A 14,654-nucleotide genomic window follows, 5' to 3' on the forward strand; every position below is an offset into this window, starting at 1 on the left:
ATCAATCTTGAACTTTTGAAAGAGGCTGAGACCTTCGCCAGGGAATAAAGCCGCAGGAGTCTCCCAGGAGAGTAAAATGACCCAACTTTTCACACCAGCTCTCAGAGGTGGGCAGCACTGGGCACACCCCTGTGCTGGTTCTCATAAAGGCCACTCTCTCCCCATAGGACATGCACAAAGCCTTCAAAGGATGTCACTGGGGAATGAGCTGCAGACCTTAAGAAGCAAGATTAAGAAAGAGAATCTCCTGTGTGGATTCTTTAAAAGGCCCCACACACGTCTCATTTTTTTTCCTGAGCTACACAGAGCAACTGATGTGTTTTGATAATTTTCATATAAGAATCTTCCTGATCAGAACCTTTTTTCTGTATCTTGCTGTGGATCTAAGTTCTCAAACATGCAGGAAATAGGAAAATAAGACTTCAGAGTGAGTGTAAAAATATCTCAGATAAAAGGGAAATCTGATGACAGAGAGAGTGCGCGCACTGAAAGGACCAGGGTCTGAGCTGTACTTGCATTAAAACATTTTCTGTTCCTCAATGCTGTTTTCCTCTCTGTGACTTCTGAAGCCTTCCTCATTGTGTAGTAGAGCACCATCCCAACAGTGTTCAGTGAACTGCAGCATTAGGTCTGTGCCTTTTATTCTGAGTCTATACTAAAACTCTGACCTGTGATCAGCACCTAATTCCTTTTTAAACCTGAACTAATTTCCTTTAGGCACAGACCTACACATTCATATTAATTTGGAAGACTTTTCTGGTCTGAGTATCTCCAGATGGGGAAATCAGCTTATTCATGGTCTCAAATTTAGTTACATGAGAAAAGCTTTTTGCTTTATTTCCACATGTCAGTCCTCCTGCAGACATGCAACCTAGCTGCGGTTTTCCTTCCCATAAACATACAGACGTATCTATGTTCCAGGCAGAAAAAAGTCAACCACCTGAGCGTTCTCTGTGTTATCCCTTCTTCCACTTGTCCTCTTGATCCTGGTGTTGCAGCTAAAGGTAATGAACAGGAAGGAGATAGTAAGCTGTAAATCAATCCCACAAAAAGCATGGATGTGATAGAACAGTGGGAAGAGCCTCAAGGTAGCTGCTGTAGTTTTCTCCTATCATCATTGCTCTCTCTTTAACCTGCTCTCTGATTTTCAAAAATCTTATTCATCTGTATGGACCTCAGTTTCCTCATCGACAACACAAGAAACCTTACCATATAACTTGAAGTCTTTTTCAGTTCCCGTGTTTTATGACTTCCATGGATAAACAAATCCGATATTACCTTCATCCACACGTACGCACAAGGGTACTTTTGAAAGTCATGAAAATAGTATTAAAATAAATTTATTTTGGTGCAAAAATGTTTTGAAATTTATGTATTGCTTTTTCACAATGTGCACTTTCCCATGAACTTTCGTAAGACCTCTCATATGCTTATGAGAATGTGTGTGTATATATGTTTTTTGCTTATATATCACTGTCCACCTAAACCTTCAGTTGGAACCAGTTAATGTCAACTGGGCATGTCAAAGAATTGGTGTTTTACTTAGTTATGATAAGAGTAACTGAACATTTATCTTTAGAGTATTAGATTCGCTGTCCACATACCTCTCCTGATATGATTAAGCAAGTAGTACATTAGTGATTTCTGTAAATATGATGTTTAAAGGCTTGTCACACGTTCTTCTCCTACATGAAAATTACTTTCATCATTTGTTCATTTAAAATGTTCTCTGAGATTGGGATACAAATTAAATAATTATGACTTTCCCTATTTATTTTTGTAGTGAAGCTACTGAGAGTCTAAGCTAATTTAGTTTTTACTATATCATTTGTCAACTAATAATAATATCCTTTTTGTCCAATTACCATGAATCAAAAAACTGTCACAAAAACAAAATTTGGTCAGAAAGCATATCTTCATTTATGTTTGTGGTTAACATTGCCTGGATAGAATGGAGTCATCTTCTCAGCTGGTAAATTTCCTTTCTACTCATTGCTAATTGCCCTAAAATTATGTTTTTTTCCTTCTGATCTCGTCAAAATCTCTACTTACAAGAAAAGAAGGGCTCCAATATTATCATACCAACTCTGATTCAATCTTTGAAAAATATTCCATTGTCATTTTTTCTAAGATAATTATTTCTGGAATGAAGAAGTGATGCTTGTAGACTTGCTATATAAGAATATGTTATTTGTTATTTGGTTGCAACTTTTACTTCATAGTTTTACTTATGTCCACACCACATTTTAAATAATTTTGAGGTTTTAAATAATTTTTGTTTCATGTCTTATGGCATTTGAGACCTGGGCAGACCTTTGCCAGTTCTCTGATTTTATGAAGAAAAATCTGGCTCTTGGTTCTGCAGCTCCACGAGTGAAGGGGCTCTGTTGTGTTCTTTGCTGCAGTTTTCTTGTGGTTCCAGCTTCTGCATTATATAGAGTATACAAAAAATAAAAAAAAATAAAAAAAAATAAAAAACAACTTCAAATGAATCAAATCAATCTTCAAGGTAATTTGTTCATTGAATTACAGCCATGGTACCAGAACCTGGATTCCCTACTCCTGTGTACAGCTCCTTCTAATAATTTTGAATATTGCAAAATCATAGGGAGTGGCTACTTATCAAAGTCTTTGTGGCTAGGAAGATTGTGAGAAGAACAATGTGATCACTTCAGATTTGGTCATTCATTCAAAAAATATATTTAAGTTCTAATTATATGCCTGGCACTGTGTTAGGCACTGGTGATACTAAAACAAATATTTTTCCCCAAAGAAACCCTTTACTTAAAGAGTACAAATTTCATAAGTATAACTTTAGGAATATAGCAGTTTCTCCACATACCCTCTCTCCTATCCCCAATCCCCTCCCACCCTTCCTCCCTCTTTCATGCCATTCTTCATTAAGATTCATTCTTAATTAACTTTATATACAGAAGACCAACTCTATACCAAGTAAAGATTTCAACAATTTGTACACACACACAAAATATAAAGAACTGTTCGAGAACAAGTTTTACAGTTAATTTTCATAATACAACTCATTAAGGACAAAGGTCCTGCATGAGGAGTAAGTGCACAGCAACTCCTGTTGTTAATTTAACAATTAACACTCTTATGTATGATGTCAGTGACAACCAAAGGCTATTGACATGAGCTGCCAAGGCTATGGAAGCCTTCTGAGCCCATAAACTATGTCAATATTTAGACAAGCCCATAAGCAAAGTGGAAGTTCTCTCCTCCCTTCAGAGAAAGGTACATCTCTCTTTGATGGCCCCTTCTTTCCCCTGGGGTCTCACTCACATAGATCCTTCATGTAGAATGTTTTTTCCTTTTGCCACAGTGTCTTGGCTTTCCAGGCCTGAAATGCTCTCATGGGCTTTTCAGCCAGAACAAAATGCCTTAAGGGTTGATTCTGAGGTCTGAGTGCTGTTTAGAGCATTTTTCATTTGATGAGTCTACTGTGTGGACTGCTTCCCATGTTGGAACATTTTCTCCTTTTTAATTCTATCTATTGTTATTACCAGACACTTGATTTTATTTGTATGATCCTTTAACACTTAATCCTATCTATATGATCAATTAAACACTTAATATGATCACTTTAACACTTAAGATGTCCTTATTAGCACTCAGCTTAATGGGATTTGGAGTCCCATGGCAAGTTTTTAGCTTTATGCTTAAAAGTAAGTCGGTAGGAATGTACACAGAACTATACAGCTCCTCCCTCTAGTATTCCCACTCTTATTCTTTATTGGGATCTATTTTCAATTGACTTTATACACATATGATTAATTCTATGTTAAGTAAAGTGTTCAACCAATGGTATTAAGAAGGAAAAAAACAAACAAAAAACTGTTGCTTAAAAGTCAATACAAGGGCTGTTCAAGTCATTTCTTCTCAAAGTGTCAATTTCACTTCTATAGATTTTCTTTAAGGTTCTCTATTAGTTATCACAGATCAGGGAGAACATCTGGTATTTGTCCTTTGGGGACTGGCTTATTTCACTAAGTATGATGTTTTCCAGATTCATCCATTTTGTTGCAAATAACCAGATTTCTTTTTTTTTTTAACTACACTGTAACCATAGAGTACATATCCCACAATTTCTTCATCCAGTCTTCAGTTGATGGAAAATTAAGTTGATTCCATATCTTAGCCATTGTGACTTGAGCTGTAACATGGGGGAGCTGATAACTATTATATTTGCTGATATCATTTCCCTGGGGTGAATTCCAAGGAGTGGAATAGCTGAGTCGTATGTTAGGACTATATTCAGATTTCTGAGGTATCTCCAAACTGACTTCCATAGTGGCTTTACCAGTTTACATTCCTACCAACAGTGAATTAGGGTGCCTTTTTCTGCACATCCTTGCCAGCATTTGTTGTTTGTTGATTTCTGTATGAAAGCCATTCTGACTGAGGTGAGGTGAAACCTCATTGTGGTTTTGATTTGCATTTCCCTGATGGCTAGTGATCCTGAGCATTTTTCAAATGTCTGTGACCATTTGGATTTCCTCTTTTGAAAAACATCTGTTTAAGCCTTTACCCATCTCTTAACTGGGTTGTTTGTTTTGTTGTTGTGGAGTTTCTTGATTCATTATATATTCTGGTTATTAGTTACATTGGTAACAAATATTTCTCTCAATATGTTGGTTGCTTCTTCCCTTTCCAGAGTGTTTCTTTTGCGGTACAGAAGCTTCTAAATTTGATGTAATCCCACTTACTAATTTTTGCTTTTATTGCCTGTGCCTCTGAGGTCTTTTCCAGGAACTCTTTGCCTGTGCCAGTGTCTTGCAGGGCTTCCCCAATGCTTTGTAATAATTTGATGGAATCAGGTCATAGATTTAGGTCTTTAATCCATTTTGAATAGATTTTCTTGTAAAGTGTAAGATAGGGGTCCTGCTTCATACTCCTGCATGTGGAAATCCAGTTTTCCCAGCACCATTTATTGAAGAGACTGTTCCTCCTCCAGGGATTGATTTTAGCTCCTTGGTCCTGCTTCATTGTCAGTATCTATAAAATGAAGCAATAGTATCTACCTCTCCAAATGTGTTGTGTGAAGCATGTATACTCCATTGTACCTGCTCAGTAAATATTAACTGTCATTACCATTTATTATGACAATCATTTAATGTATACATGTATCAAACCACTACATGATACCACTGAAATTGGTACAATTTTTATGTGTCAGTTAAAAGAAAGAAAGACAGAAAGAACTGAATATTTTTCATTTTATATGGGAAGGTTACTTTAAAATGACTCAGAAAGTATTGCCTTCTATATTTAATTTAGTGTTGGATAAGAAATTATATGCCTTTGCATATAAAATTAGAATGATTTATCTGTGTCAGTTTCCTATTTGAATCAATCTCTTAAAAATTAGTAATTTTTGCGTAGGTCCATAATTGCCCACTTACAGAAGATTTCCTTTTCAAGGCTAAGAGAAGAGACAGATTTACCCTACAGCTTATTGGGATATATCACATTATTTTGGAATTTAATGATTTGAGAATAAGATTTACTATACTGCTAGAGACATCTCACAGTAAAATCTGAGAGCGCTTTTTAAATTTTATTTTTTCTTTCATTTGCAAAGAATGTTTCAGGATGACCTCTTGGTGGGAGGGGAGGGAAAGGTTGCTTTACTTATTGTCTTCAAGAGAATGACAATAAATACCCAGCTAAAATATGTAAGAATTTGCAGGTTTCCTTATATCCTATTTAATGTAAGTATATTATATTATATAATTATTATCACTTGTACAGTTCCATTAAAACACTAAATTCATCATTGGAGAGATCTCTTAGGAATCTAATGAAAGTCTGATTTTAATTACAAAAATTTACATTTGAATTTTACTTCAGGTGTTTAGGTTATTTTAGTCAAAATGAACATTAGTGTGCAACTTTTCATAGAATGATCTTAGTTTTCTCAGCTAAAATGGCTGTGTAGTAGTGATCCTACTGGTAGTCACCTCACATAGTGTTTGGTGCACAGTATGTTCTTGTAGCTCATAACTACCACCATTACCATCACTGCCAGAATCTCAGCTCTTGTCACTATTCACACGATTCTTAAATGTCAGGCATCTGCTCAACCTTACACTGATGAACAGTGGAGAACTGAGATACATTACAGCTTGAGTCTGCAAAGAGCTGAAATTTCTCCATCACTGGTGATTCTTAATTGGAAGCAAAAGCAAAGAAAGACTTTCATTAGTAGGACATGCAGATTCAGAAGGACAGAGAACAAGACATGAGGGTAGCTCCAGATTCCTCAGTGCGAGGGAGCCATATGGCGTTTGGTGGGGATGGCTGGTACCTGTGTCCATCTCTGTAGGTACTGTAAGGAAGCCCTACCCTCCCTCACCTTTGACCTACCATCCCTGATGAGGAAGGCTGTAGTTCAAGTGCAAGTCACATGCTCAGACTCTATCTGCTCCCTCCATCCTACCTCTCAGTGGGGGGGGAATCAGGATCCTGTGTCTCTGCTAGGATCTGCAGTGGCGACTCTCCCCTCCAAGGAGGCTGTTATCCATTAAAAAATTATTAAAAAGATAAATATCTATAATAACATCTTTATCCCAACGCATGAAACATACAGTTTAATAAAACCCTTATTAAAATATCTCCGTGAATCATCACACCCTTCACAGATATCATGTCAAGTGGAATTAGCTGCAGAATGGTAGTTTCCAAGGCATCCTGCTCACCATGACACAGTCTGTGCTCCTTATTTGAGTCCAACAGTGGAATTCTTACCAAGATGGATTTTCTCAGCACGGTTGTATCTGGATCAGTAGCTCTGTTTTCTGCTAAAATGTTACTTTATACTTTTTCTCTAAACCCTCTATTTCTAAGGCTATGACACACTGAACTTTAAAATAAAAGATCTACTTTAAAGATTAAAGAACGTTTATAATAGAGAGAAGCTCTTTAATCTCCTAATCCTTTGGCCAGAGTAGGTTTACCCAATGTAGATGCCTAGTAGCTTATCTGTTTCATTGGCCAAAAAAAAATTGCAGGGATCTAGAATGAGGAAAAAAAACCGATTAAGTCAGACATAATTTTTAGATTTTCATTGACAATTTTAATACTAAATCTCCTTAGTCCTTGCTGGATGAAACATCAAAATAGCTGATTGATTTCAGGCTTTCTAGTTATTATCTGCTTAGCATTCACAAGCGTAATGTAAGAACAACAGTAAACGGCCTTGTGATATTGTGAGCTGATAATTTCAATAACCATAATGAATTTTTCTCAGAAAGGTTGCGCCAGTTTACATTCCCACCAGCAGTGGATCAGGGTTCCTTTTTATCCACATCCTCACCAACATTTGTCATTTGTTGATTTCTGTATGGAAGCCATTCTAACTGGGGTGAGGTGAAAACTCACTATTTTTTTTTTTTTTTTGTATTTCTCTGTTGGCTAGTGATTCTGAGCATTTTTTTCAAGTATCTTTTGGCCATTAGAATTTTCTGTCATGAAAAATGCCTGTTTAAGTTCTTGGCCAATTTCTTCACTGGATTGTTTGCTTTGTTGTTGAATTTCTTGAGCCCTTTAAATATTCTGGATGTTAGCTTTTTGTCAGTTGTGTAGTTTGCAAACATTTTCTCCCATTCTGTCAGTTGTCTCTTCACTTTGTTGGGTGTTGCTTTTGCAGTGCAAATGCTTCTCAGCTTGAGGTAATCCTATTTGTCATTTTGGCTTTGATTGCCTGTGCTGGGGTCTTTTCTAGGTAATCTTTGACTATGCCTATGTATTGAAGAGTTTCCCCCATGTTCGCTAATGATTTGTTGGTATCAAGTCATAGATTTAGGTCTGATCCATTTTGACTAGATTTTTGTATAAGGTGTAATGTAGGGGTCTAGTTTCATAATTCTGCATGTGGAGATCTAATTTCCCCAGAACCATTTGTTAAAGAGACTGTTCTTTTTCCACGTATTGATTTTGACTCCTTTATCAAAGATAAGTTGGCTGTAGATGCATGGATTGATTTCTGGAGTTTCTATTCTGTTTCATTGCTCATCCACCTGTTTTTGTGCCAATACCAGGCTGTTTTGATTATAACTACCCTGGAGTATGTCTTGAAATCTGGCATTGTGATGCCTCCAGCTTTGTTTTTGTTGTTTAAAATTGCTTTAGGTATTCAGGATCTGCTGTGTTTTTACATGAATTTCAGTATCATATTTTCTATATTTGAGAAGAATATCCTTGGTATTTTGATTGATATCACATTGAATCTGTAAATTTCAGTCAGTAGTATGAACATTTTTATGAAGTTGATTCTTATAATCCACGAATATGGAAGATTTTTCTATTTCTAAATGTCCTCTTCTATTTCTTCCTTTAGTGTTTTTGTAAATTTCATTGTAGAGATCTCTGACACTCTTGGTTAAATTTATTTCAAGATGTTTGATTATTTTTGTAGCTATTGTGAATGGACTGAAATTAGAAGTTCCTTCTCAGCTATGGCATTGTGTATACAAAGGTTATTGATTTTTGTGTGTCGATTTTATATCCTGCCACTTTAACAAACTCTTTTATGAGTTCCAATAGTCTCTCAGTGGAGTCTCTTGGATCCTCTGTATATAGGATCATGTCATTTGCAAATAAGGATCGTTTGATTTGCCCCTTTCTGATTTGTATCCCTTTTATGTCTTCTTCTTGCCTAATGGCTCTGGCTAAAACTTCCAGGACTATATTACATAATAATGGTAAGAGTGGGCATACTTGTCTGGTTCCATTCAATAGGATGCTGGCTTTGGGATTGTCATATATTGCCTTGATTGGGTTGAGGAATGGTCCTTCTATAACCATTTTGCTTAAGGTTTAGGGATGTTGTATTTTATCAAATACTTTCTCTGCATCTATTGAGATAACTATATGGTTTTCATTCTTCAGTTTGTTAATATGATATATCACATTGATTAATTGGGAATGTTGGATCATGCCTGCATACTGGGGATAAATCCCACTTGGTCTGGGTGAATGATCTTTCTGATGTTTTGTTGGACTCAATTAGCTAATATTTTGTTGAGGATTTTTACACCTATGTTTATCAGGGACATTAGTATATATTTATCTTTGTTGCATCTTTTTCAGGTTTAGGTATTAAGGTGATACTAGTTTCATAGAAGGAGTTTAGGAGGATTTGTTCCTTTTCAATTGTTTTGAATAGCTTCAGAAGAGCTGAAATTAGTTCTTCTTTAATTGTCTGATAGCATTCTGCAGTGAAGACATCCGGTCCTGGATTTTCTTTGTTGGGAGGGTCTTTATTAATGATTCAATTTCTTATTGGTTATTGGTCTGTTTAGGTTTTCTATATCTTCATGACTCAATTTTGGGAGATTGTATGTTTCTAGAAATCTAACCATTTCTTTTTTTTTTTTATCTTTTATTTAATGAATATAAATTTCCAAAGTACGTCTCATGGGTTACAATGGCTTTCCCCCCCATACCGTCCCTCCCACCCACCACCCTCCCCTTTCCCACTCCCTCTCCCCTTCCATTCACATCAAGATTCATTTTCGATTATCTTAGTATACAGAAGATCAGCTTAGTATACCTTAAGTAAGGATTTCAACAGTTTGTTCCCACACAGAAACATAAAGTGAAAAATAATAGATGGAAATCTAACCATTTCTTTAGGATTTCTAATTTATTGGCATACAGTTCTTCATGGTAATTTCTGATGATTCTTTTTATTTCGGTAGTATCTGTTCAGTCTTTTTTTTTATTAGATAAACCCAAAGTGTATCAATTTTGTTTAGTTTTTCAAAAAACAAGCTCTTTATTTCTCTATTTTTTGTATTTTTCCTTCAATTTTGTTTATTTCTTCTTTAATTTTAATTATTTCTTTCCTCTTACTAATTTTAGATTTGATTTGTTATTGTTTTTCTAGGTCGTTGAGATGTACTGATAGCTCTTTTATTTGGTGGCTTTCCAGTTTCTTCATTTAGGTACCTATTACTATAAGCTTACCTCTTAACACTGCTTTTCTGTATCCCATAAGTTTTGTTACAATGTATTGTTATCTTCATTTGTTACCAATATTTTTTGATTCTTCTTTTGATTTCTTCTATGACATATGGTTCATTCAAGAGCATGTTGTTGAGTCTCCATGTGTTTGCATATGTTCTAGAGATTATTGAATTTTTATTTCCAGCTTTATTCCATTGTGTCAGAGAAGATGCATGGAATGATTTTGATTTTTTTTTTTTGAATTAACTGAGCATTGCTTTGTAGCCTAGCATATGGTCTATCTTAGAGAAGGGAAGGTTCCATGCACTGATGAGAAGAATGTGTATCCTTCCATTGTGGAGTGAAAGGTTCTATATGTATCTGTTAGATCCATTTGATCTATAGTGCCAATGAACTCTATTGTTTCCTTGCTGATTTTCTGTCTGATTGATGTGTCCATTGCTGAAAGTGAGGTATTGAAGTCACGCGTTGCTATTGTATTGGAGTCTATGCCTCTCTTTAGGTCCATTAACATTTCTTTTAAATAGACAAGTGCCTTGTAATTAGGTGCATACACATTTATTGTAGTTATATCTTACTCTTGAATTGATCCCTTAATCATTCATTACACAGTGCCCTTCTTCATCTCTTTTAACAGTTTTTATATTGAAGTCTATTTTTCTGATATTAGGTTGACAACACCAGCCCCTTTTTGGTTTCAGTTAGCATGGAATATCTTTTTCCATTCTTTCATTTTAAGTTTGCATGTACATCATTGGTGAGATATGTTTCTTGTAAGCAGCAAATAGATGGGTCTTGTTTTTTAATCTATCCAGCCAGTCTGTATCTTTTAACTGGAGAATAGAGGCCATTTACATTCCAGGTTATTATTGATAAGTAGTGATTTGGCCCTACCATTTTTCCATAAATATTCCTACTGTTTACTTTGGATTTCTTTTGTACTTCTACCGGGAGATTTTTGCTTTCATTTTCTTTCATAGTGATGACCATGTTTCTGAGTTTCTGTGTGTAGCACATGCATAAGCATCTTTTGTAAGGCTGGATTGGTGGTGACAAATTCTTTCAATTTCTGTTATGGAAAGTCTTTATTTCACCTTCATTCATAATTGTGAGCTTCTTGGGGTACAGTATTCTGGGTTGACAGTTGCTTTTTTTTAGAACTTAGATTATGTCTCACCATTCCCTTCTAGCCCATAGGGCTTCTAATAAGATATCAGCTATGAGTTTAATTAGAGATCCTCTACCTGCATTTCTCTTGTGCATTCTTTAGAATCTTTTCTTTATGTTTTACTGTGGAAAGTTTGACTACAGTGTGTTATGGATCTGAAGATCTTTTCTGGTCATGTCTATTAGGAGTTCTGTGTGCTCTCTCTACTTGGACACATCTTTGTTTTCCAAATTGTGGAAGTTTTCTGTAATTATTTCACTAAGTAGTCTTTTTTTCCATTCTTTCTTTCCACAGGTACTCCTAAGACCCATGTGTTGGGTTATTTGATAATATCCCATAGGCCTCCAACACTGTTTTTAAGTTTTCTATTTTCTTCTTCTTCTTTTTATTTTGTCTGACTGAAAGATTTCCAAAGATTTGTCTTCTAGTTCAGATATTCTTTCTGCCAAGTTTGGTGTTAAGTCTTTGCACCACATTTTTTATTTGATATATTGAATTCTTCATTTTTGCTATTTCCTTTTGATTTCTCTTTACAACCTCAGTTTCATAGCAAAAAAAAATTGCATTCAGGTCATGTGTAATTTTCTTTAGTTCATGGATTTGCTTCTGATTGCTTTTAGTAATCCTATGATTAATTTTTCAAAGTCCATTTATGGCATTTCCTCAATATCTTCATCTTTGTAGTCTAAAATTGAAATGTTGTTGTGTTCCTTTGTGGGGAGGGTCGTCATGTTTTCTTTATTCTTGTTTTTTAATATCTGCATTTATATTAGGCATTTGTGAAATTGATTTTTGTTCATTTCTTCTGATGGCTTTTATCTTTGGGCTATGCTTTGTGGCTTAGTGGAATGTCTGCACTTTCAGTGAATACCAAGAGGTGTTTGATGGGTGTGGCTAGAGAGCTCTGTTCAATGCTCTAGGGTGGGCAGAGTTTCCAGGGTAACACCCCAAGTTGGGTGTGGTAGAAACTAAATACCCAGCTACACAATTGGAGTTCTTTTTAACCAAAGCAAATCAGCTGGGCAAATGAACTTGGTATTAGACATAAGAATATGAACCACGATGTCATATGCCAGAGGAAAAACAGATATGAGCAGGTGATAGTTTATGGCCAAAGCCATTGTTTCCTAGTGCTGGTGCTGATTATCTGGACTTTGTTAAATCTCCTAGCATAACTTTACTGAAATCCCTGCACTATCTTTTAAACATGTACTTTTTAGGCCAGCGCCATGGCTCAATAGGCTAATCCTCCACCCGCAGCGCCAGTGCCCCAACCAGGACTAGAACCTGGGATGCCAGCACCACAGTTGGAGGATTAGCCAAGTGAGCCGTGGTGCTGGCTAGAGTTCATAGTCTTCTCTTAGTGATTTGTATGATGCTGCAGTGAGTCAGTCAGTTGTTTTTGTGTTTTAGATTTCTATCTGTTTGGTAGGTAGCACTGATAGAAGGAAATTATGAACACTGATTTCAGCCTTATACTTTAAATGGGAAAACAAGAGAGAACGAATCATTTTCAACCCTCTCCACTCCATGTCCTTTTTCTTTTCCTGTGGTTGCTGTCTGAACACGTGACTCAAGCATGCTTCTCTGTTCTAGCTGGAGATAACATTGCATTGGTGTCTTAGCCTTTGGAGGATACTCTGGGCTTGAGAATCTTGAGTATTTTACCACACGAGTCCTTGATTTGAGACAATACTTTTCTGGCTGTCATTGACTCACCATGCTCCTCATTCAGGATCCTACCACTTCACTCACTAGAAATTTTGTCCACCTCTGGCCTCTTCTTCTCTTCTCTGTTGGGTTTTCCTGCATTGTGTGTTTCTTAAGATTATGGACAATGTGCTTCTGGCTCAGGCAGTGCCATGCGCTTCTATTTTCATGTGAGTTCAAAGTTGAAGACATGTCACATGGGAAATACTGATTTTACAGTGTCCCAAAAGGTAATGTGCACATTCACAAATATGAAAGAGGTCTTATTTTTGAAGAATTGCAGGTCAATAAAAAATGATAAAGGCTGAATTGTCTCTGGTCAGGGCTATATGTAACCAGGAGTATAATATTCTCCAAATTCTCAAGAATTTTTTTTAAAGATTTATATTTTTATTTATTTTAAAGGCAGAGTTACAGAGAGGCAGAGGCAGAGAGAGGGAGAGAGAGGGTGGGGAGGGAGAGAGAGAGAGAGAGAGAGAGAGAAATTGTCCATCTTCTGTTTCACTCCCCAAATGGCTGCGATGGCCAGAGCTAGGTCAATCGAAAGGCAAGATCTAGGAATTTCTTCTGTGTCTGTTGCATGGGTGCAGGGGCCCAAGGACTTGGATCATCTTCCACTGCTTTCCCAGGTCATGGCAGAGAATTGGATCAGAAGCAGAGTAGCTGGGACTTGAACTAGGGCCCATATAGGTGCCAACAGTGCAGGCAGAAGCTTTACCCACTTTGCCACAGCTCCAGTTCCTCTCAAGAATTTTTAAAATCTTACTACTAGAAGTGCAGATTTGATCTGGCTGATTTGAGGCTTGAATCCAAACTAATTAGTTGATCGATTAATTTAACTTTGAACTGCCTATCCAGTTTTTCAGTATCATGTATCAAATAATTCATTGATTCCCATTAATTAAATACAGCATTTTCATAATACTTAATTATGATTTATGACTGTGTATTTTTGCCTGTTACTTGGCTTCATTTTTCTTGCATTGACAGACTAATTACACCAATACTAAAGAATTTTAATTATTGACGTTTTAAAATTTGGTACAGCAAATAGAACACAGACCTTTCCAAGCTATTCACTTACTTGAGTCAATAACAGAAAAACATTCTTACTCTTAAAAGTCCAAATGACATTTTAACTGGAGTTAATTTCAGGGAAAATAATGTCTTTATAACATTTAAACATGTTTGGCATCCAAGGTCATAGTGTTTAATCTTCATTTATTTTCTTTTAGAAAATTAAATGATTGTTATTTCCTTCCCATATGGTGTACACATTTTTCATTAAGTTTATTTCTGAGTACTATATATTTTTGTGTTTCTCTGAGTGAAATAAATTGTGTACTAGTTGTATTCCAGTCATTACTGTATGAGAAGACTTAGTGATTTTAAAATAATGTTTTAAGACTATCTCAAAAATCTGTACCTAGGGCTGGCACCGTGGCTCACTTGGCTAATCCTCTGCCCAGCTTCTAGTCCCAGTTGAGGCACCGGGTACTAGTCCTGGTTGCTCCTCTTCCAGTCCAGCTCTCTGTTGTGGCCGGGGAGAGCAGTGGAGAATGGCCCAAGTGCTTGGGACCCTGCACCCGCATGGGAGACTGAAAGTAAGTACCTGGTTCCTGGCCTCGGATCAGCATAGTGCTGGCCGTAGCGGCCATTAGGAGTGAACCAACGAAAGGAAGACCTTTCTCTCTGTCTCTCTCTCACTGTCTATAACTTTCTCTCTGTCTCTCACTGTTTAACTCTGCCTAGCAAAAAAAAAAAAAAAAAAAAAAAAAAAGCTGTATCT

The 14,654-nt window shown here is 36.3% G+C and overlaps 1 protein-coding gene across 1 annotated transcript in view; it reads left to right on the plus strand.

Moving 5' to 3' along the window:
* The window catches only part of KCNH8 (potassium voltage-gated channel subfamily H member 8), a 449,001-nt gene that overhangs the window by 282,172 nt on the left and 152,175 nt on the right, over nucleotides 1-14,654 (plus strand). The window lies entirely within an intron of this gene.

This window comes from Oryctolagus cuniculus, chromosome 4, assembly GCF_051225735.1.
Source record: "Oryctolagus cuniculus isolate XC-2025 breed Fujian yellow rabbit chromosome 4, ASM5122573v1, whole genome shotgun sequence".
NCBI lineage: Eukaryota > Metazoa > Chordata > Mammalia > Lagomorpha > Leporidae > Oryctolagus > Oryctolagus cuniculus.